Source organism: Rosa chinensis, chromosome 2, assembly GCF_002994745.2.
Source record: "Rosa chinensis cultivar Old Blush chromosome 2, RchiOBHm-V2, whole genome shotgun sequence".
In the NCBI taxonomy this organism is placed as follows: domain Eukaryota; kingdom Viridiplantae; phylum Streptophyta; class Magnoliopsida; order Rosales; family Rosaceae; genus Rosa; species Rosa chinensis.
Genome location: NC_037089.1, coordinates 26,340,767 through 26,361,867, shown reverse-complemented (window position 1 = coordinate 26,361,867; position 21,101 = coordinate 26,340,767). Strand labels below are relative to the sequence as shown.

Genomic DNA, 21,101 nt, shown 5'->3' with positions numbered 1-21,101 from the left:
GTCTCATTTCGTTGTCTGACACCTATTGTCTCTTAAAAACCTGACACTGATTCGTTGCTCTAAGCTCCATTACTTGCCAATTGCAAAACCTGTGAATATCCTTTGCTAGACCAATGGTGAGTTCCAGAAAGAGCTTCTAATGTTGCTTTGTTTACTGTCTGTGCTTCTAAATTTAATTCCAGTTGTAAATTTAAAAGTGCTTATACGCCTGTACCTTTGAATTGTTTCTAGGTGCTTGCTTAGCTTCTATATTCTTTGTCCTTGTTTTATAAGATAATCCCACTTCTGAAATTCGAATCACTTTTCTATTGCTGTTGGACTAGACTGCTCAGTTTTCTTTTCCTTTTGTGTACTTTTGATGGTCCTGACTGAATCTGTAGTGGAATTAGCTATTTTCTCTCTTTACCAGTATTTCCCACTCCCCTGTTTCGTTAATTTCTTTGATTCCACATACTTAATATTTAGTCATTCAGATTTTGATTGGTTTTTGTAGTGTTGATTTTAAGGGTTTTTACTAGTACCGTAGTTATTTCTCAATCTCTATCCAAGTTTGAAACTTTCAATGGTTGGTCATATATAACAGCCGGTGAAACCTTCATATTGCAAATGGCTCTGAACAGCAGGCATCATCAACCTCAATATGCTATCTGGTATTTTCTCTGGTTTTCCATTTCATCCAACCCTATTATTGTAATCCATGTCTGAAATTGATGTTCCACTTCTAGCATGTTAATCTGGCTTTTTTCATCTTCTTTGCAAAACTGGTTTATCTTTTGTCTATTATTGCTTCGTGATACCCTACATGTAAGGCTTGACCAATATAGGGTTTTGCCTCTTTCCTGTGTCTTCTGTCTCTTTGCTGTGTCTTTGCTGATTGAGATTGAGATGGTGGGGAACTACTGAGTTTCAGGAGGCCAAAGAAGGCTAAAGCTGGAGAGGAGAAATAATACAATATTGATATGGGAAAGCTTCTGAAAATGAAGCTAGAAGAGGTTTCAGGTAGGACCATGGAGGTATTGGTGGATGCGGTTTCTTAGTTCGGCAGGGCTGTCCACCTTCTCCTATACTGAGTTGTACGATGAAGGGGTGAACAAAATAGCCAGGAGATTGCCTGTGAGGTGGAAGCAACTGCTGCTGCCTACCACATTTTCCTTAATGTTTCTCTGCTTGGTTCCAAGTGAGAAATGCTACCTTAATAACATGTGTATTTAATTATATTCTGGTCACCTTTTCATTTTGGATCCTTTGACATATATTATACCTTCATTTGAGTAGGTGCATTGAGGAGGAGGACCTTATGAGGTTCATGATTGAGGAAGAGGTGGGAGTTGCATTTTTGCTGAAGAGCTCTAAATGATTAGCTGGTAAGCCAGTAGATTATCTGGTAAGCCAGTAAGCCCTTTATTTATGTATCAGTACCTCTCAGTTCCATATAAATAGCATGCACTGATCTGTTGTTGTGGAGTTCTACTTCTCAATGATGCATAAATATACACCATGAAATCATGCATCTCATCCATTATAAAACCATATATAGCACTTGAGTCTGCTTCTGTTTACATTCTTACTCGTCATGAATAACTGAAGGCGACTAGCACTCAGAAAATTATTTTGAATAGTGAGCTGCAAGAGTAAGCAGCATATATTCCTTAATTAATCATGTATCAGTTCAGTTGGTACCACAAAATGAGTTGTTGGGGTTACTTTTTTTTTATTTCATTGACAAAAAAGAGGTGAAACATTTTCTACCTTCTGATTTTGTAGGTGAAGGTCTACAACGCTCGCAGAAGGATTAATTCATAGTTTAAATGACACCAAAAAAGGCTGTAAAGCAATTGGATACATTGTGATTAGCGTCCTGATTGTTATTAGCATTGTATTGTGGCTTCTTTTGGTGGAAATCGCAACCATAAAAGTACAAGTCTTCCTCTCTTCGGAGCTCGAATTTGAAATCGCAACCAACTAATGAGAATTTTGGAAAAGCTAAACATCACATGCTCTGTGCAGCCCCCACAGAGTTAATCTCAATTGAACTGAATCTGATTCTAGATGATCAGTTCAATCATAGGTATGCATTGCAAGCTAGCCTAGGATTTATGAGGTGTCAAGGTGTTGTACTCAATCATTGTACCATTATATGCCGTTCTTGTGTTACCTTAGCAATATAATCATGTAATGCAGCATATTCTTTATCATGATGTTTCACATATGAATTAAGCTTGTTTAGGAAGCACAAGAATGTTTAGCTAGTGTAAGCTCCTAATCTGATAATCTCAGTGTTAGCTTTCAATGGAAAACCAAAATTGCAACTTTCTTGATGGTGGGAAGATTGCAATTTCTTCTGTAATGAAGGCAAAGGACAGTAGGTACCAGAAACCATAGATGAGAGAGGGAATCATGATAAAACAATGAAATTGTTGGCTCTGTGAATATTATGCATGAAACTCTTGAGTATGGTAAATCTTGTTGTTTTGTTCTGAGTACTTGTTGCCAGATGGGTGGGGGGTTAGACAATTTGGGAATTAAATGTTTCAGCTATGTTTACTAGTTTGTGATATATTTTTGGTCAATACCATAACAGCTATGTTTACTAGGATCTAATATATGGTCTGGTTGTTGTTGAAAACCAGACTCTCGGACTCAACCTGTGTCATATATTGAAAAAGAAAATCAGAACTGAAGCAACATTATGGAAAAACATGTCTATTATCTCTCCCCAGACACTTGCCAGGTTTTAGAATGTAACACATGTCGTCAACATTTATCACAAGTCCTCTTTCTTGTGTCTTTCAGCATTCATGCAATGCACCATCTTCTTTGTCCTCGTGTTTAAGCTCCTGGTCGGAGGTTATACCACCTTATTCATCTGGTGGGTACAATTTTCCAGGGCAAGCTAGGGTGGTACTAGTTTAGCAAATTGTGTCCCTCATCGTCTACCACTGCAAGGCATAACTCCGGTTAAAAATGCTGGTCCGCTAGTCTCTAGTTTGCTTGGGTCTCTAACGGCACAAGGTGTGATCTCATTGAAAAACCAAAGCAGAGGAGGACAGGAGGGTGCTAGTTCACTAAATTATGTACCTCTTGTACGACAGCAAGGTGGATTGCCTATTCAAAATGCTGCTGCTGATGTTCCAGTAGTAGTTCCTGGTTTAATTGATTCTCTCCTGGTGCAAGGAGTCATTTCGTTGAAATAACCCGGTACGAAAAGAGGAGAACTATGCTGTGGTAGGATGTGAGTTCTCCGCCTTGATCTAAATCTGTGTCGCGAATCAGTGGTAATCGGCTTGAATGAGGGTGGTCTGCCAAAGCAATGAAAAAGCTGTGGCCTCCGGTTCAAGTGTGAAGAACAGCATAGCAGCCATATGGATTGGCATGTCAAGAAGAACCGTATGTCCAAAACCCGCAAGCAGAAGCCCATTCGTAACTTTTATGCAACTACAAGCATGTGGCTCGTTACTGATGCAAAGGCTGAGGCTGAGGCTGAGGCATTACTTTCTGGTGTAGCGGAAAAGAAAAGGAAGACTAGTGATTAAGAAATGGTTGTTCCTGCGGACGAGGATCAAAGTAAATGTGCCTTGTGCAGAGATGCTTTTGTTGAGTTTTATAGTCATGAGACAGAGGAGTGGATGTATAAAGGTGCTGTTTACTTGAATGCGCCTCAGGGGCTAGCGCCTGAGATGGATCGATCACAGTTGGGTCCTATAGTCCATGTCAAATGCTGGTCGGAGGGTAGTAGGAAACGTCTGCGGAGGAGTTGACATAGAATTTCAAGGCTCAAGTGCAATGGGAAAGAAGCTGTTCATGTCCTCTGCCAAATCTTTTGTTTTGCTTTTGAATTCAGTTGTGTATCAGGGGAATGAGAATGTAAAATACATTTGAAATAGCAAATGTAATTGATCTTTTCAATAAAATTGACGTCCATTTCTCAAAAAAACCACACTCTTTCAGTCTCATGTCTCAATAATAACATGTACCTCGGTTCAGACAACAAAGAAACTGAATCTAGATTCTGCTCTAGTTTACTATTGAATTTCTATTGTCAACACAGGAAGAATGGTAATCTAAGAAAATAATGGAAAATCAGAACCGCATTCTATAGATGAAGGATTGAAGAAACATCATAAAAGTAGAAACCTATCTAAATTGTATACATGTTGAACCGATAACATAATCCTGTTGTGGTCAAAGAAAATTACAGAATGAAAATATAAGCATCAACTAGTCTGGTCTCATCAAAGAGAAGATAGCAAGGCCTTCCTAGTTATATAAATTGCTAACAGTAGTGACGGATTCCTACAAGGCCTTCTGGTCTCATCTGCCATAGAATCAGAATAAATATCAATCTCATCTGACATTGTTTCATTAACCCAAAAGAACATGGTCAACAAAATTTCGACAGAAGAAAAGCGTTTGTAACATTCAGTACCTTTTTCATCCCACTCAAACTACTACAACCACTTTCTCTGCAACCCCTTTTACAAGTTTCTGTGGAGAGTCACTCACAAGACTTCCAGTCTTCACATCTTTGGATTCCTCATACGCAGCTGCATCCTGCATGTATACCAAGTGCAGCACGACCAGATGGATCCGGGTTCTTGGACCACCGGGAGCTGTCGATCTCGCAGCATTCTGTCAATAAATAGCAAATTGAACAGACTCAGGTAAACAAACAATGATGCAATTCAGTCAACTGTCATTGTAAGAGATGAGAGGAAAGATGGTGGCTCACCTTTGGAAAATATTTCTCAAAGATAGTCCTATAGTAGTATCCTTCTTTTGTAGTTGGAGTGTTTTCAGGGTAGACAAAGCTTGCGTTCATCAGCATCGAATCTGTTACCTGTCCAGTTAGGGGGGAAAAAAAAAGAAGAATTATAATTCTATGTAGCTAAGGAAGAAGCAAGCATTATTTCAAAAAAAAAAAAAAAAAAAAGGGAAGAAGCAAGCATCTCTAGTGTCTGCTTAGTTGAGTTTTTAAGAAAGTGCACCTCTAACTTGAAATAGTGAACATGAAATAAATTCATAAAATGGGTAATTTTATCATGCTAACTTTGAGATGTTATGTTGCAGAGCTCTAAATCTGGACCACACAGTTCAACTAGAATCAATTTAACCACAGGTCCTGGTTCGGAGCATGGCAACATTATATATGACCTAGTTGGAAAGAGAACATTTCTGTCCAGAATGTAAATGCAAGTAAAAAAAATGCGTCGAACTTGTTTGTTGGCATGATCTTTCAAGCCGTCAATCCAGCTGTAACCGACACCATCACTAAACTGCTCTTTCTGCCTGTACAAGATGTGCCATAACCCAAAAAGAGAGTGGAAAAGTTGAAAATATATTAATTCTTGCATGAATATATTTGCACAAGTATCCGAGAATGTGAAAATCTTCCAAGAAAAAATAAAAGAATATGCAAAACTATAACCCTGTATGACTAGATTAGCATAATGGTTGGGCAAAAGTAAAAAAGTAGCAACCTTTGGTAAATGTGGCTTTTGATCATCATCAAATGCTTTGCACAAGACCCACTTCTCAATTCTCCCAAGATCAGGCCTGATCTACAGTTACAAATGAAAGTATTCAGATGTATGAGTTTCATAGTAACTTTCAATTTTTATTAAATTTGGCACGAAAACAAGGCAATCCCAATAATGTCATTACAGCAGTGAGCATACAATCTAATAAGACTAAGCATACCATAGACCATCCATTAGATTAGGCATATCAGGATATGTATGACACCTACAACTCAACATAAAATGGATTCATAAATGACAGAATTCATCACACACATGAAAATGTCATGATGGATAAGAAAAATAACTTCCGTGAGGGAATGGGGAGAAATTAGTTGTATATCTATATCCTTTAATAATAAGGAAAATGTCCACATGTACTAGATTTTCATAGTCATAACAAGATATTCCTATCCCAACAGTCTTACAATGAGCCACCACTATGCCAAATGTCAGTAGGCTTCAAATCACTACAATACATGAACTGTGTATAAAATTGGAGGGGGAAAAAAAATTTCAATGATTGCCATACCATTTTCCATTCTGGATCAATGTCCATAGCAGTCTTGATGAATTCTCACTACTAGAAATCTGTTCATAGACATCGCATGTTTTAAATCGGTCAGACTTGCACACGATGTAAAAACGTAATCTAACATCGTTTTAAGAAAATACCGATTTAAATGTATATAATTAACATCGGGTCTTAAAATGACCGGTGTTAAAAGTTTTGTTTGAAAATTTGCGGGAACCTATTTTTGCAAAACGCGCTAAGTCTTTTAAGTAAAATGAAGAAGTAGGTACTAAAACTCAAAACTTTCACACTTAGAAAAAAATTGCGCCCGACCCCAAATGTGAAATAGATCGAAACCCTCGAGCTCAGTTGAGCTGGCTCCCAAACTCGAGCTCTTCCTCACCATCACAATCCTTCCTCCTCCATTTCCGGCGGAGTCTGAAACGCCAAGAGAGTCGAAGAAACATAGATCCTGACAATGTCGAAGAAACCCGAGCTCCTTCTCGACCTTTCTTCACCTCTGACCGAGATCAATTAGCTTCTCATCTCATCTCATCTCAGCTTCTCTCTCCAGATCGGTGTATGAATTTCTAAACCCAGCCCCCTTTTTCTTTTTCGCTCTTGAATGTTTTCTTCTAGTTGTTTTTATTCTATGGATTTGTGGGCTAGAGCCCGACCTTACATATAAGGAGAATGAGTTGGGTGAGTCAGTTTCCTGCTCTTCTTCCACCATGACCGATAAAGCTAAATCGTCCGACCCGTAATCCCTCAGATCCAATTCCTCTTCTTTTCGATTTTAAGCTAACTTTTTTGATTTTCTGAAATTTTTAGGGATTTTGATTTCTGATGCGATTGCTTTGAAAATTGTTGCAATAAGGGGACTAAGAGGGATTTCAGCTCTGCGATTCTCGAGCGGAAGAAGGCAGCGAATCGCCTTGTCGTCGATGAGGCCATCAATGATGTCAACTCTGTCGTCGCACTCCACCCTGAGACCATGGAGAAGCTCCAGCTCTTTAGGGGCAACACAATCCTCATCAAGGTGCGATTTTGATGTCGTTTTGTTGGTTTATTCAGAATATTGTTGAAGAAAATTGATGGAATTTTACTTAATTAGGTTTTGGGTAGTGAGTGAAGGTAATAACCAAGATAAACTGTGGGATTGTCTGTTTTCAAGTCAAATGGTCATTGCTTGCATCTGGGTTTTATCTATTTTGGATGTTTGGAGGTTTAATTTTGAGATAAGGCTTCATGATCTACATAGCCTCTGCAAGCCATGCAAGGCTGAGTGCTTGACAGCTTAAAGATCACTGGGAGAGTTAGCAACTTAGCAATGAATTTCTTAACTTCTCTATTGCAATGGAGTTAGCAGGTTTTCATTAAAGCTGAGCCCCAGCTGATTATATTTTTCTGGAAGTACTTTCCCTGCCAACCAAGCAAAATCAAGGAGTGATATTATTCCTGGGGGATGTTGGGGCCAAGGTTTCTATTACATTTACATACATGCATTCTGAATTTAAAAACCCAGATGAACGTAGGCATAATATATAGTACTATGTATTCTGAATTTCTAATCTCATGAAGGATCGAAATAATTTTAAATAATTACATGTTCATATACTCTAGTATTAGATATTAGTATATAGAAAATATGAACTTGGGAATCTTCCTCTTATTGCTGGATTCTATGTCCTAGCAACCAGCTATTTTGATCTTTTCTCTTGAAAAAGTTATTGGTTAATTAGATTTTTCCCTTATGGTTTGTTTTACCTCCAGCTTGGGTATGTTCTCTCTTGCTTCCTTCCAATCTTTGTACCAATTGAAATTGTGAGCTATGCAATTTTGGTTTTAATTGCTTTATTCTATGATTTGTATGGTCACCTTGAGTTTGAACGTACTGTTGATTTTGTTATGCTTTTGAGATTGGACGGTCTGGAGGTTGAAATGTTTTTCTTGGGGATTTGGTGATTGAGGATTTAGCAAGCATGGCAGAAGTACATTGATATTGTTAGTGAGCTATATCGATCCTACTTGGACTGATGGTTTGATTGTACGTGGTGAGTGGTCTCGCTAGTCCTTGTTGTTTTTGATGTTTCTCTGTATTAGTACAGCGGTGTAGTTACTTACTTTCTGTTTGGTTTTCTTGTCGGATTGTTTGTTTTGTATTGCTAGAAGAGCAAAGGTGGAGATGGTAGCTTGATTGGTAATGATTCAAAAAGATCAATGGGACCGGTTTTCAGCACTTTTGTTTATGAGGAGGGATCTGAAAATGATTTGTAAGCTTCTTTACTACTGCTAACTATGGGAGGTTTGATATATTAGGAGTTCAGTTATATCTACATGGTTTTTCATGCTTTAAGTTCTGCTGAAACTGCCATAATCATGTTCAGCAATTTTTGTATGCTTGGGTTAGCTTTTTCGTTGTTTAATGTATCAGCTCAGTTTGCGAACTAGAAGTGGAGATTACTTGTATCTTGGAATAGTGATTGTGGTGGTATTGTGTCTTGTCTGTGAAAACTATAAGTTGCACAATTGGAAGGCCGATAGAGTACTAGGTACTAATTATGTGAAGTTTTATACACAATATGATCTTGCTCTTTGTGTACAATATCTTGTAGAACTAAGAGTTCTAGTTATCTGGTGTCTAAGTGTTTAGTTATATAAATTTTGTTTTTCATAGTGCTTCAAAAGTAGTCATCTGAAGTCAATGAGCTAATCTTTGTCATATTTTACAATTCCTTGGCATGGGCTAATACTATTTTGTCAAAAGAAAAAATAAAATAAAATTAAGGTCATGCTAAGGTGAAGTTGTTTACTTTGCAGTAAGACGGATGCTATACATGCTATTTTGTCAGTTATATCTACATGTTAGAATGGTTCACGTACTTATGATGAACAGACAATGGGTGGATGGTCTAATATCAGTCCATCAGTTTGATATGTAGTGATTGCACTACTATGTTACAGTGTTTTAGCTAACACATGTTACTGATTCTTGCCCCTCTATACAGATATTTGACAAACTATGTCAGAGTTTTAATGGAAATGTATTGCAAACTCTATTTAACTCAGCAGACGGACTTGGTAGTTGTCCAACAGAAAACATGAGATTCTGGATTTGGAGATTTACTTGCGACCAAGCTTTAGCCGTGACTACCTCAAATATCCTTACTTTAGAAATTTATGATTTTTGGTCTATTATTTTCCCTTCAATGTCATTGGATCCTTGACTCTACGTACTTATTCATTCATTTATCCTCTTTGTTCAGGCAATTACTTTGTCAAGCTGCATTGTTGCTCACAATAATGACTTGTTCGCTTTGCTGGTGTCCTATAACTTTGCCGAGATAAAAAGCAATGTGTTCAAGCGATATAGTAAGGAAAACATTCATAGCCTGGTATACTTTGGTGAGTTTGCTTCCTTTTATTGGCTTATAGCGACTATGTTAATTAAACTAGATCGATGTGGTTCTGTGTCCGATGAATTAAATTAGATTAGTCTTATATTCTTTTCAGATGGTCCTAAATCCTCTTTGATTTTATTTTATTTTTTGTTTGTGACCAGATTCTGTGGAGAGGTTCCACATTTATGCATTTATCATATTCATCCTAGCTCAAAACATTCTGGAGGAAACATTTGATGGGAAACTGTTTTAACATTTGGGTACTGCAGAACGCTGGTGTGGTATTCGTCTGTGAAATGATCATCGATATCGTAAAGCACTCGTTCATTGCTAAGTTCAATGACATAAAGCCCTTTGCATACTCTGAGTTTCTTGAAGGACCTATGCAAGCAGGTACTGTTTTGTTCAAAGTGTGGATAGCTTTCTTATATTATTTGTTGAGTTTAGATCAGTTCAGCAAATGTTGACTTATGATTCTAAATTACACTACTCAAAGAGTGGGATTGGAGATTTGAAAGGTGGAAGTGCGGGACGAGAACCTGAATATCGTGGCAGACGTTCAAACAGGATCAAGAGCTTTGCCTACTTTCATCAACTATACTCGTGATGGTATAGAGGTACATGTATAGTCATGACTTAATTGAAAATTTGAAATAACATTTGATGGCCTCTATGCTTCGCCTTCTATCAGGTAATACATCTTCTGTTGTACTGTCTCTTCCATCTATTTATTTTTTTTCTAAAGTATTAGCTCTTTTTTCTTTAAAAAGTAAATGATGTAACTAAAATAGAGGTTTGCTTGCTTGCGTTAAGAAATACGTGCATTTAATTTGGTGCAACATGAGAATTCTAAAAGCGTGCATGCATGTATGCACATGTATGGTATATGGGTGATTCATTTTTCTTGATTTATGTGTGTTTAAATTTGGTAAAGTCCAGTTATATTAGTATTGGATGTGACTTGTAGTTGTGCAGATCCATCTTGTAGTTCAGGTGCTGCAGTTTGTTTGTTTGTTTGTTTGAGTTTGTTTGTTTTGTTTTTGGGTTAATTAAATATTAACTTGTTTACCCAATGATTGTGACTTGATTGTGTTGGTTTATACAGTTGTAGTGGGCGGTAAAGACTCAGAAATCATAGAGCCAACAGCGATGAGGTGTGCATTGAAGTGGCTGATTATATACAGACTTTGGTATAGAATTTTGACTACTAAAATGATTTGGAGTAAGGCTAGTTTTTTTCTTTGAGGCAATGTGTGTTGATAAAACTGATTGTAACTTGTTATTCATATGTCTCTAGGCTAGCTTTTGTAGGCTTGGAGTTTTCTGTTGGATCATGAATTTGGAAAGAAAATTAATGGAATGTCCCATTTTTGGATGATGTGCTTGAGTTAAGATGTTGAGATATATATATATATATATATATATATATATATATATATATATATGAACTGATGTATATAACGATGTCAATTCAGAGATTACAAATCAGTACCTAAAACTGGACTGATGTCTAATGATTATGAACATATCGAAATATCACCCAAAAATCGATGTACACAAAAGCAATGCACATCGATATCTAAACACCAAACCGTTATCTATTGTCAACGTACAAATCAGCTGTTATAAAGTAAACCGATTTACCATGAAATACAGGACATTGGTTTTGAAAAATAGAAATGATGTCTACAAAATTACTAGACATCGTTTCAAATAACGAAAAACGATGTTCCTAGTAACATAAAACATCATTCTTAATAGATTAACTGATGTTGCCTAAAGGCACATACATCGTTCTCAGGAGAATATGGTGGCAAGATGCACGTAAAAATAGACAGGAACAAACAAAATTTTTTGGAGACTGATGTCTACGAGTGTACTGGACATCGCTTCTGGAATAGAAATCGATGCAAATGTTCAATTAGGTATTGTTCGACATATACTTTTTTAAGCATAAAATGTGAAAATATGAAGAATTAGACATACCTAACATACAAAAATATGATGATTATAACGATTATACATCGATTTGTTTTTTAGAATCGATGTTGGTTGCTGTCTGGGACATCGGTTGAAAACGCGCTTATACTGATGTCTATACTTTTCTCTACACCCACTAAGACATCGGTCGAAAATTAGTTTAACATCGGTCCAGAACCGATGTATATGAACAAAATTCTAGTAGTGTCTTTGTCAAGAAACGGTACTCGAGCCTCAACACCCCAAGCTGAAGTCGATTTGTTGGCCCTCAGACAGTCGTACAGGTGAAGAAAATTCACAAAAATTCAGTAAGAAAAAGAAGTCATAATAGCCATCAACGGTAGTAAAATAAAATCCAGTAATATTGCAAGTACATAAACATATGGCACAAAAACAAGAGAGGAGAACAATCCAGAGATAGTTTATATGGAATACCTTCTGGCATGTTTCTTGGTGAAAATCCTCCTTGTTTGGTGCCTTGTGGAAATACAAGTAGCCACCAAAGATTTCATCTGAACCTTCACCAGAAAGGACCATTTTTACTCCCAGAGATTTTATCTTACGAGACATAAGAAACATTGGAGTGCTGGCTCTGACAGTGGTCACGTCATATGTCTCAATATGGTAGATAACTTCTTCAAGTGCATCTATGCCTTCCTGAGATATGAAGCAAAAATAGAAATTATTTCTTGTAATAGTATATATCCAGGCCTTTGCCTGGGATTACTGATGTAGAAAAAAATTGATGAAAACTGAGAGAATGAGATAGATTGGAAGAAGTAGAATAAGTAGGAGCGACAAAATTAGGGTAAACGCAATTTGTATTTCCAATCACCAATTAATATGACTATTCCGAATCCTATTTCAAGCAAACCTTAAATATCAATAAGGTAAAATTAAAACTGCAAAAGGATTACCTGAATTCTAAACTTAAAAAAAAAAAAAAACCTAATTTCCACCTTGAGCATTAGTAAAAGTATTCTTCTTAATTCCCTTATAAATTACCTGAACAGTAAAGTGAAACTCATGATGATGAGTTCCAAGATAATCAGCAACTTCTCTTGCTGCTTTTAAATCTGGAGAACCCTGAAGATTGAAAATGCAAAGCATTTAAACATAGAGAAAAAGTACCAGAAAGACAATATCTTAGATAATAATTGACTACAAGAAAGTACATCTAAACCTTTCCGGAATCAAAGTTTGCATTGCAAAGGTTATTGAACACCAACACCAAGAACCTTTCCCTTATCCTTTAAACATACCGACTTACCAACTTTTTATTGCACTTTGATGCAATTAGGTCTAAATAACAAGAAACCTAGCCATCGTTGAATTTTTATACTTGTTTAAAGAGGATTTAGGTTGTCTACCAAGTTTATAAACAGACATTTCTTGTTTATAAAATGAAAATAATGTGTAGGTAGCATTTTCTAAGCACTGTTGGGGAAAAAATATAGAGGGGAAGGGAAGAGGACGGGAAGACACCATTCTGGTCATATAAAAAGACACTGCATTTGATCAAGTATCACATTCAGTTATCGAAAATGAGAAGTATAGTTACCTCTAAGCCAACGCACAAGGTATGTAATTGTGACCCCCACTGACGTGCAGCTTATGATTTAGCCAAATAGTGACAAGCCACAGCAGCAACGAGTGACGAGTCCAATCCTCCGGACAAAAGAACACCGAATGGTACATCTGTCATAAGTCTCTTTAACACAGCCTACAATATTGGGAAAACGAAAAAAAATGTAAGGATGTGTATGAAGCTAAATAGTGACAGCAAAATGAGGCACAGAGGCCAATTTAAATCTCTCTTAACAAGGCACATATTTGATGATCATTAATAGCTTTGATCGATAAAGCTAAAGTGATATCTATATTCTTTGCATTAGACACCATTACTATAAAGCACTAGTTAAACTGTTACGCTAATATTATGAGACAAGGTAGGCAGAAAGAAAGGATGTACATTATGCAAATTTTCAATAATTATACTAGGCATAAAATATGAAGACGGAAATGATAAAAGTAGGAATGTATCTTCCAATCTAACAAATATAATATATATCAGAAGCAGTTTCTCAAGAGAAGTCAGACCCTTCCTTAAAATAGCATATTCATTTCAATTTTAAGCCAACTTACCAACAACATAATTAATCTCCCATGGGTTCTGCTATCATCTAGTAACTATGCATATATACCAAATTGGAGTTAATGAGGCAATTAGCCTCCAAATGCAGATGTAATATTACCCGTTCTATCACACTATGAACTGAGCATAAACACATGTTTAAGTAAAACATATCAAACCCCAATCTCACTCGTATACAACCAAAAAAAAAAAAAAACAATCCAATCCAATCAAGCAAGTTCCTCAAGTCACACCCAACAAGCAGAGCTGAAACACCAAGTAAATAACTCCCAACACTAATATTAGCAGTGAAAAAACTGGTATCAACCAAACTCTCCTTTTTAAGATTTCCTTTCCATGCCAGGGTCCACAAAAAGAACCAAATATAACTGTTGAAGGATATCGACATAATGTGTGCCTCTACAAACTAGGGTTTAGAGTTGTAATAGGAAAGTACCCTAGGTATACTAATTGTATTCCGATTCTGTTACCTTTTGTGTACTCTGTAAACTCCCTATATAAAGGGCTCCTATTATCAATAATAAACACAATTCTATTCTCCTACAACACGTTATCAGCACGAGTTCTAACCCTAACTTCAGAAGAAAAAAAACCCTAGAACTTCTTCACTGCCGCCAACCCAAAAAAAAAAAAAAAAAGAGAAAAGCAAAAAAAAAAGAGGAGAGGTCGACTAACAGCAGCGCCCCCGTGCCCACGTCGAACTGCACCAGCAGCCCAGCCTCCTGCGCAGCCTCCCTGCATCTTGCAACCCGCGCACCACTGCTGCCCCAGCCCTCCTCCGATCAGCACACCGCCTGCTTCCCTGCACCCATACCACCGGCGAAACTGCAGCAGCAAGCTCACTGCAGCAGCCCTCCTCCGCATAGCCCAGCAGCCCTCCGCCCTGCCCAGCAGCCCCGGCCTCCGATCTGCAGCAGCCCAAGCCTCCCTGCCTCAGCTTTTCAGCTTTCCTGCCGAGCAGTCCAGCTGCCTCGCACACTCGCAGCCGCCGGCAGCACCGACCGATCTCGACCCGCCTGCAGCAGCCCACTCCAGCAGCCTACACCTCCGCGTCCCCCATCTGCAAACGTCCCATCGCTGCAGACCAGAAGAAGAAGACGCAGCAGATAACAGAGGAAAGGAAGTAAGAAGGAAGACCAGAAAGAAGAAGAAGAACAGAGGAAAGAAGGAAGAAGAAGACCGAAAAAAAAGGAGAGGGACCCGGCCCCGAAAAAAAAAGAGAAGAGAAGGGCTGGGCCCCAAAAAAAAAAAAAAAAAAAAAAAAAAGAAGGGGGAGGAAGAAGAAAAAAAGAAGGGAGAAGGGCAGCTCACCAACTGCCAATTTTCCGACCAGATTCCAGCAATTCTAATTTAGCTACACGCCTGCATCAACACGCGCGTGTATAAAGAATTGTGAAGCAAAACTTCAAATTATCAAGTAAGTTTTTACGATTAAAGTTCCTGCTTTCTTGTATTTAAATTCCTTTTTATTTTCTGCATAATATTGGAATATATGTTGCCGAATGATTATGAGTATTTAACAAAGCGGAATTGTGGGGATTCACGCTTAACGAACTAAGAGTGTTCGTATGAACTAAGAGTGTTCATAATTAAATGAACTAAGAGTGTTCGTGTGAACTAAGAGCGTTCACAATGTTCAGACTAAGAGCGTCCGTAAGCATCAAACTGTGACCATATTAAAACATCAATGTTTCGGTCAAAATCTAAATATTCTTGGAAATCGGTTTCTTGGTAGCATTAAGGCTCGGAAACCTTATATTAGTTGTCGTGGAAGTTTTTACTCCGAAACTAATTTGTTCTCCTTCATCTTTGAATGTCGAATGCAAACATGCAAAAACCCGACTTCACTAAACCGGATTCAATTGACATTTGTTATCACCGATGGATAAATAACGTCAAGAATCACCTCACTACTAATGAGATTCTGTGGAGTAGAGCTCACAGACTATGAATTAATTGAGAAATCCTCTCAACCTTCCCCGTCTCAGCACTAGGCTTGTGTGCAATACTAGATGGATTACGAGGTTTCATCAACTTATGTCATTTATTGAGTAAGTTGACAACATACTTGTGAAAAACCATAATTCAAAGGCCCGTTGGAACTAAGAGCGTTCACGAGGCGAATTATAATAACGCACCGAAAGAAGGGCGCAAGGCGCGGAATCCTAAAAGTTAGAGGATAACAAAATGGACTTGTGGGTCCATACAAACCGCCCTACAAAGGAAGGAAAACCTCGAGATACGTAGACACGTGGCAATATTGGCCAACGTGGGATCCATGGAGGATGTCCAAATGCACAAGGTGCATCTCAATTAATGGGTGAGGTAATGCTATAGATATGGATCTTCAGAGCATTGGTTTAAGCACTAAAATGCGAGTGACAAAACAAAAGCTGCATAATACAAGGTGTATAAAAGATATGAGAAAGCATGAGGCTCATCTCGCAGCCGAAGGAGATGATGGAGATGACAATGATGTCAATCTCATCATTACGGACTTCAAATCTGGCGAGGAAAACAACAATGTTGATGCCGCAGATTTTGATTAAATAGTCTTTCATTTTCCAAGAATTATGTAATGGCAATTGTGCCTTAATGAATAAATGACATTTGGTTTGAACTCTTTCTCACTAGAATATGATGTCTAGGAAAGTAATTGAGATTAGTGGTACTTGAGAGAGCCTCGCTCCACCGACATCTCTCTCTACTTCCCTGGTCATATTTGATTGGAATTACCAAAAGGATTGAGTGACTACAATTTGTCTACATTTCATTTTATTTGGATTAGATTTGATCAAGAAACTTTGATGTAATCATTGGCTATTAATAAAGTGTCAATTCTTTTACTTAATGTCTTGGACATATCTTAATTCGAACTTTATAGAGCCAATGGTTTTCATGTGGAAACACATTATGAGAATGGACAGAGTTCCTTTGCATCACCTCTAATGACTACGAACATAAACGAGTATTAGAGAAACTTATGTGTCGCTCTAGTGGGTTGTATGCAACCACTATTTGAGTTATTGAATCCAACTATGTCATGAGAGACGACTTATGGGATTTCGACACATATAGGCTTTGACATGATGATCTGTGTATTAAAGACTTTACACGAACATCCATTTTCAGAACGAAGAAAAGTAGGAACCAAGAATTGGTTCGAGGAGCTGCACATGCGCCTCATGGCGCCATGATTGTGCAAAGATAGGCCATACATGGCCTGTGCCGCCTACCCCCTGCGGCAAATACATGGCATTGACGCCATAAACTCCTCTATCTACTTCTCAAGTCTATTGTGACACTATGGCTTCACCAAAACCTTTATTGGTTGATTATAAAGCCCATATTTCGTTCTGTAAATCCTGTTATTTAGGATTGAGACCATCCTATGCAAAGGAGATGAGGAAATAATTCCATTCTCACAAAGAATCTACGGGAATTCTATGGATTTGATCAACTAACTTGCGGACCATATAGATGTTTTATGGTATTAGTTGATATGCAAACACGATGTTGTGCCATTATCCACTCGTAATGCTGCTTATACTACACTCCTAGCACATAACATATGGCTACGGGCTCACTACCCAGATCATCCCATTCAGTCAATTTGACTTGATAATGCTAGAGAGTTTACATCGACAGTTTTCGATGACTATTGCATATCATTGGGTATTGATATCAAGTATCATATTCCTATGTACACACCCAATTGGTCTGGCGGAAAAGCCACCATTAAACGACTACAATGGTAGCCCAGACATTGGTAATGCGCACCAATATTTCCGCTTGGGTTATGCAATATCGCATGCAGCTATGCTAATTCGTCTACGACTCATAGCAGCCACTCAACTTTTATTTGCGTTACAGCTAGTGACTGGGTTCGAGTTTAATATCTCGTATTTATGCATATTTGAGTGTGCGGTTCATGTGCCAATTGCGTCACCACATCGCATCAACATGAGTCATTGCAACGAATGCATATATATATATTTGTTGGACATGAGTCTCCAACTATAAGTCCGCTATGTAGAACCCTTGACAGGCGATCTCTATTTCGCTGGATTTGCGAATTGTCACTTTGATGAGACAGTCTTCCCATCATTAGGGGGAGATTAGAACGTCAATGTTCAACAGGAACGACAGGAATTGTCGTGGTCTGTCCCCACTATGTCTCATCTTGATCCCCTAAAAGTGACGAGATCACATATACCTGCTGCAAACATGCCTGCAAGGATCGATGTCCCCACAAGAGGACATGGTGCCACCCAGAGAAGATGGGTACTGCACCATTACCATGGATGGTAGTATGGTGACGCCACAAAGGTGGCATAATGGCGTCATAGGCCATGGGTTCCGCTAGAGAGAGTAGGAGACCCATAGGTTCGATGGATTCTCGCCCTAAGAAGAGAGCGAGTTTGGTACAACTTGATCCATTGATCATTGATACTCATAATCCGTCTCATGAGAATATTTTGGATTGTGGTTATGTCCAAGAGACATCGTTGGGGGACGCCTCAATGTTAGAACCAATTCCTAAGAATATAGAGATCTCTACGAACTACACTAGTGTACATGAGGACGTAGAATTATTGAGACCAATGACATCGAACCTTACTCCGTTGAAGAATGCCAACGTAGAGAAAATTGGCCTAAATGGAAAGATGCGATCCAGGTTGAATTGGATTCACTAACGAAGAGGAATGATTTAGGGCCTGAGATGCCAACACCTCCTAACATAAAACCTATTGACATTAATAGGTCTTCGTTAGATAGCGTGATGAGAAAAAGAGATGGCAATCTCACCTTATGGCGCAAGGTTTCTCACAACGCCCTAGAATCGACTACGAGAAGACATATTCTCTCGTAATAGATGTCATTGCACTCCACTACCTTGTCAGTTTGGTAGTTTCCAAATAACTGAACATGCAGCTTACGAATGTGGTCACTACGTATCTCTATGGGGATCTAGATACGGAATATAATGAAGGTTCTTGTGGACTTTATTTACCCAAGTCAAGTGGCTCTCGACCACGGAGCGCATTTGCAACGAGATTGAAATGCTCACTAAAATGACTACTTGATTGGGAAGGGATATGATGAACTATGCCCACGCGTTTCCATGACAAGTTCCGGATTTGCAATTGTCGCGGTTTATGTTGATAAACATAATTGGAACCCTTGAGAAGTAAGGGAAACCGCTGAACACCTGAAATCCGAGTTTGAGAGTAAGGACCTTGGGAGAACACGGTTCTATCTAGATTTAGAACTTGTATACCGTGTCAATAGACATTTTTGATAAAGTCAAGGATGCACCATGGTCTTCCGTAGTCTTGGCCCTAAAAGGGATCCGTTTCGTCCCAGGGATGATGACGAAGACGTGTTAATAGCAGAAGTGCTTACTTATGTACAATAGGCGCATTATTGTACTTAGCACAATACAAGACCGGACACCTCAATTATTATGAACTTGTTGGCTAGATATAGCCCCGCGCCAACGCAACACCATTTAGATTGGTATAAAGACAATCTTTCGATACTTGAGAGGTACGATTGATATGGGCTTGTTCTATCTCTACAGAGAAAAGAGATGACGGAAGTATGGGATCGGACCCCACAAGGCAAAATGCCACCTTCCGTGCTCCTCCTCCCCTCCATCGAAATGACAAGCATTTCTAAATATTGAAATGAACCAAATCCGATCAGAGGATAATGTAGCGGACTTATTTACTAAGTCGTTACCAAAATCCACTTTCGAGAAACATGTAAAGAGCATCGGATTGAGAAAGTTATCCGAACTCCCATGATTGTAGCAATCAGGGGGAGATATTGACATCAGGGGGAGGCATGATGTCTACATGTTCGATCTCGAAGAGTGAAGGACGACGTGTTGTGCTCTTTTTGTCCTTCGACCAGGGTTATTTTTGTCCCACGGGGTTTTTCTTACCTGGCAAGGTTTTTAACGAGGCAACAATCAAAGCATCATCACCAAGTTTGAGCGGCACAAGGGGGAGTGTTGAAGGATATCGACATAATGTGTGCCTCTACAAACTAGGGTTTAGAGTTGTAATAGGAAAGTACCCTAGGTATACTAATTGTATTCCGATTCTGTTACCTTTTGTGTACTCTGTAAACTCCCTATATAAAGGGCTCCTATTATCAATAATAAACACAATTCTATTCTCCTACAGCAATAACAAGGTTTTGGTAAACAAAAGGAATAATCTATACAGTAGTCTCAGTCAGTTCCTCAAGTCTCACCCAACTAGCAGAGTTGCACACCAACTAATTAACTCCCAATACTAATATTAGCAGAGAAATAACTGGCATCAACAAAACTCTCCTTTTTAAGATTTCTTTTCACTGCCAGGATCCACACAAAGAACCAGATATAACAACAAGGTTTCGGTAAACAAAAGGAATGATCTACAAAGTAGTCTCAGTAACACAGTTCTCAAAACAAAATTACAAGAATGGAGTCTGATTTCTTACGTGATGGTTGCAACTAATCGATATAGATAAGTTAACAAAACAAAAAAGAAAAGAAGTAGGATTGTAAGTAGCACACATCAATGCATACCTTCTCAAAAGCCTCGCATAAAACAATGGGATCATAAGGAGATGATGGTATCTTCTCCAAAAACCATTCTGGATTGTACCAACTTCTCAGCCCTCCTGCAAACATAAATTTGTAAATACATACAGGTAGTTTGAACCATCTAGTTAAGGCATAAAAAGTTGAATTTTTTTTTAATTCAGCTACTGTGAACTAAGAAGAAGCATCTTGAAAGTTATTAGTTAACCAAATGAATATACGAAAAGAAAGAAACTTCTGAATCCAGACTCGAGAGTTTTCTAATTAGCACTTACAGGTACGAAGTCTTTCTAGTAATATCAAACAAAGCCATATATTTTCTTATAAAGTATGTCCAAATCCCCAAGTATAAAGTGTATAATACAGTTTGTTAAAGTGTTTTTGTTTCTTCAAGTGAAAAAATAGAAGCATTTGTTCCCCTGCTTCTATATCACTGTCAAATGGGCAAAAACATCATAATAAGAAGTATGCTGATCTTAGAAGATTTATATTAAAACTTTTGTGGGGTAATGCCAATGGCATCTCGAGCCGCCATGAAAGTGTCGTCTCTTGTATCAAGGAGGACAAAGGAGAACATCCCGTCCAACATGTCAACAAATTCTTCCCCATGTTCCTCGTACTGCCAAAGATATATGTTTAATTCTTGGCCTAAGAGTTGCAGGTGATTCATTACAAGTCCTCATAGTTGACCGTCCTCTTGAAATGCAAGTCCTGGTTGAAGACCTTAGCACAAATTTATCAGATTCCTTAGCACAAATATATCAACATAAATTTATCAGATTCCTTAGCCAAGATAGCCGCCGTGAAAAGCAAGGGTCGGTCGGAATTCAACCAAGGGAAGCCCAGATAGTTGCTGTGAAAAGCAATTTCGGCGGTGGCCGAAAACACTCCAAATACCCAATTTTTCCAAACTTAACCAAATTTGAAAACCAATTAT

The 21,101-nt window shown here is 38.2% G+C and overlaps 2 long non-coding RNA genes and 1 pseudogene across 2 annotated transcripts; 2 read left to right on the top strand and 1 right to left on the bottom strand.

The window, feature by feature from the left end:
• Window positions 1-4,440: 4,440 nt before the first annotated feature.
• On the bottom strand, window positions 4,441-20,834 carry LOC112184010 (annotated as a pseudogene).
• On the top strand, window positions 7,917-9,257 carry LOC112185796. The gene is made up of 3 exons (XR_002930471.2): window positions 7,917-8,084; window positions 8,203-8,303; window positions 9,039-9,257. It is a non-coding gene; the product is annotated as an uncharacterized LOC112185796 (long non-coding RNA).
• Window positions 9,270-10,778, top strand: LOC112185789. The gene is made up of 4 exons (XR_002930464.2): window positions 9,270-9,435; window positions 9,593-9,824; window positions 9,928-10,122; window positions 10,537-10,778. It is a non-coding gene; the product is annotated as an uncharacterized LOC112185789 (long non-coding RNA).
• Window positions 20,835-21,101: the final 267 nt, after the last annotated feature.